We start from the raw sequence: 5,000 nt of genomic DNA, 5'->3' as shown, positions 1-5,000 counted from the left end.
GACACACACAAGACAGAGACACACACACACAGAGACACACAGACAGAGACACACACACACACACAGAGACACACACACACAGAGACACACACAGACAGAGACACACACACACACACACAGAGACACACACACACAGACAGACAGAGACATACACAAAGAGACACACACAGACAGGGACACACAGACACACACACACACAGACACACACACACAGAGACAGAGACATACGCACACACACAGACAGATACACACAGAAACACACAGACACACACTGACACAGACACATACACACACACATAGAGACAGAGAGACACACACAGAGACACATACACACTGACACAGACACACCGTCACACACACAGACAGAGACATACACAAAGACAGAGACATACACAAAGAGACACACACAGACAGAGACACACACTGACACAGACACATACACACACACACACAGAGACACACACACACACACACACACACACCAACAACACACACACACAGAAACAGAGACACACACAGAGACACACACACAGACAGAGACATACACACAGACACACATACACACACAGAGACCTACACAGAGACACACACACACACACACACACACACACACACACACACAGAGACACACAGAAACACACACACAGAGACACACACACTGACAGACACACAGTCACACAGACAGAGACATACACAAAGACAGAGACATACACACTGACACAGACAGAGACACACACAGAGACAGAGACATACACAAAGAGACACACACACACAGACAGAGACACACACTGACACAGACACATACACACACACACACAGAAACAGAGACACACACTGACACAGACACACACACACACACAGAGACACACACACAGACAGAGACATACACACAGACACACACACACACAGAGACCTACACAGAGACACACACACAGACACACACACACACACACAGAGACACACAGAAACACACACACAGAGACACACACACTGACACATATACACACACAGACACAGTCAAACACACAGACAGAGACACACAGAAACACACACACACAGACAGACACACACAGACAGAGACATACACACAGACACACATACACACACAGAGACACACACACAGACACAACACACACACAGAGACACACACACTGACACATATACACACACAGACACAGTCAAACACACAGACAGAGACACACACAAAGAGACACAGAGACACACACACAGACACACACACAGACAGAGACACACGCAGAAACACACACACTGACACAGACACATACACACACACACACAGAAACAGAGACACACACAGAGACACACACACAGACAGAGACATACACACAGACACACATACACACACAGAGACCTACACAGAGACACACACACAGACACACACACACACACACAGAGACACACACACTGACACATATACACACACAGACACAGTCAAACACACAGACAGACACACAGAAACACACACACACAGACAGAGACACACGCAGAAACACACACACTGACACAGACACACACACACACACACACACACACACTGACACAGACACACACAGACACACACAGACACAGACAGAAACACACACAGAGACACACACAAAGAGACACACACAGACAGAAACACACAGAGACACACACAAAGAGACACAGAGACACACACACAGACAGAAACACACAGAAACACACACAGAGACACACACACAGACACACACACAGAGACACACACACAGAAACACAGACACACACACACAGAAACACACAGACACACACAGAGACACACACAAAGAGACACACAGACACACACACACAAACTGACACAGACACACAAACTGACACACACACAGACACACACACAGAAACACACAGAGACACACACAAAGAGACACAGAGACACACACACAGACACACACACAGACAGAAACACACAGAGACACACACACAGAAACACACAGACACACACACAAAGAGACACAGAGACACACACACAGACACACACACAGACAGAAACACACAGACACACACACACAGAAACACACAGACAGAGACACACACAAAGAGACACAGAGACACACACACAGACACACACACAGAGACACACACAAAGAGACACAGAGACACACACACAGACACACACACAGACAGAAACACACAGAAACACACACAGAGACACACACACAGACACACACACAGAGACACACACAAAGAGACACAGAGACACACACACACAAACTGACACAGACACACAAACTGACACACACACAGACACACACAGACACACACACACACCATACTTTCATCCTTCTCTACCTCCTTCCCTACTTCTACCGTCTTCTTTCCAAAATATTAGTAAAATATGCCCAAAATATTAGTAAAATATATTAATAGAAATTTGTAAAACATCCCCAAAATATTAGTAAAATATGCCCAAAATATTAGTAAAATATGCCCAAAATATTAGTAAAATATGTCCAAAATGTTAGTAAAATATGCCCAAAATATTAGTAAAATATGCCCAAAATATTAGTAAAATATGCCCAAAATATTAGTAAAATATGCCCAAAATGTTAGTAAAATATGCCCAAAATATTAGTAAAATATGCCCAAAATATTAGTAAAATATGCCCAAAATATTAGTAAAATATATTAATAGAAATTTGTAAAACATCCCCAAAACATTAGTAAAATATGCCCAAAATATTAGTAAAATATGTCCAAAATGTTAGTAAAATATGCCCAAAATGTTAGTAAAATATATTAATAGAAATTTGTAAAACATCCCCCAAACATTAGTAAAATATGCCCAAAATATTAGTAAAATATGCCCAAAATGTTAGTAAAATATGCCCAAAATGTTAGTAAAATATGCCCAAAATATTAGTAAAATATGCCCAAAATATTAGTAAAATATGCCCAAAATGTTAGTAAAATATGCCCAAAACATTAGTAAAATATGCCCAAAATATTAGTATAATATGCCCAAAATATTAGTAAAACATCCCCAAAATATTAGTAAAATATTAGTAAAACATCCCCAAAATATTAGTAAAATATTAGTAAAACATCCCCAAAATATTAGTAAAATATGCCAAAATATTAGTAAAATATGCCCAAAATATTAGTAAAATATGTCCCAGAATATTTACTAAAATAGTCCCAAAATATTAGTAAAATATCTACTACTTACTGCTACTAGTACTAAAATACTGTATCCCAAAACCCTTAAAATATATTAATAAAATATTGGTAAAAGTCAGTCCAGAGACTCACTGTCCTCCCTTCACATTCAGACACTGAGGTTGCCCGAGACGGAGACATGTTTTTGGGGATATTTTGGGAGCCATGTTGGGGAAAGAAGTGGTCTGTGTTTCTTCCAGCAGATGGCAGCGTGGGATCAAACACCCGTCTCTCTCTCTCTCTCTGTCTGTCTGTCTGTCTGTCTGTCTGTCTGTCTCTCTCTCTCTCTCTCTGTCTCTCTCTCTGGCCTCCACTGTAGATCATGGAAAGCTGGTGGGGGTAGGTAACACCGTTTGTTCCCAGATTTGGGCTTTATTCAGCCTTCTTCTGAGAGTTCACCGCTCCTCTGTTAGTCAATGACACATCACTGTTCATTCATTCATTCATGTCAGTAAATTATTAGGAAAATATCTGAATAGAAATAAGGAAAATATCCCCCCCAAAAAATCTGCAAAAATATGCTAAAAAATATAATTAAAATATCTGAATAGAAATAAGGAAAATATCCCCCCCCAAAAAATATGCAAAAATATGCTAAAAAATATAATTAAAATATCTGAATAGAAATAAGGTAAAATATCCCCAAAATATTAGTAAAATATCTGAATAGAAATAAGGAAAATATCCCCCCCAAAAAATCTGCAAAAATATGCTAAAAAATATAATTAAAATATCTGAATAGAAATAAGGTAAAATATCCCTAAAATATTAGTAAAATATCTGAATAGTAATTAGTAAAATATCCCCAAAATATTAGTGAAATATGCCCAAAATATTAAAATATCTGAATAGTAATTAGTAAAATATGCCCAAAATATTAGTGAAATATGCCCAAAATATTAAAATATCTGAATAGTAATTAGTAAAATATGCCCAAAATATTAGTAAAATATTCCCAAAATATTATTAAAATATCTGAATAGTAATTAGTAAAATATCCCCAAAATATTAGTGAAATATGCCCAAAATATTAGTAAAATATCCCCAAAATATTAGTAAAATATGCCCAAAATATTAAAATATCTGAATAGTAATTAGTAAAATATCCCCAAAATATTAGTAAAATATTCCCAAAATATTATTAAAATATCTGAATAGAAATTAGTAAAATATGCCCAAAATATTAGTAAAATATGCCCAAAATATTAGTAAAATATCTGAATAGAAATTAGTAAAATATCCCCAAAACATTAGTAAAATATCCCCAAAATATTAGTAAAATATCCCCAAAATATTAGTAAAATATGCCCAAAATATTAGTAAAATATGCCCAAAATATTAGTAAAATATCTGAATAAAAATTAGTAAAACATGCCCAAAATATGAATATCCCCAAAATATGAGTAAAATATGCCCCAAATGTTTGTAAAATAGCCCCAAAATGTTAGTAAAATATCTACTACTTACTACTACTAGTACTAAAATACTGTATCCCAAAACACTTAAAATATATTAATAAAATATTGGTAAAAATCAGTAAAAATATCCAAAATCATAAGCAAAATATCCCCATAAAATGTGCAAAATACCTGAAGAAAAACCTCTTAAAATAATTGAAAATATTTGAAAATTATTAGCAAAAATATCCAAATTATACGAAATACTGAATATAAATACAGAAGTATCCACAAAATATGTCACTTTTCTCCAGAGTGAAATATGTCAACAATGATTCACGTTCTCACGACACAGAGCTCTGTGCACGCTAACTATCCACGCGTTACTTGGTTGTACCCAGACTACCGGTG

Source organism: Perca fluviatilis, chromosome 13 (genome assembly GCF_010015445.1).
Source record: "Perca fluviatilis chromosome 13, GENO_Pfluv_1.0, whole genome shotgun sequence".
NCBI lineage: Eukaryota > Metazoa > Chordata > Actinopteri > Perciformes > Percidae > Perca > Perca fluviatilis.
The sequence above is the reverse complement of the archived record's forward strand: the minus strand, read 5'-3'. Positions refer to the sequence as shown.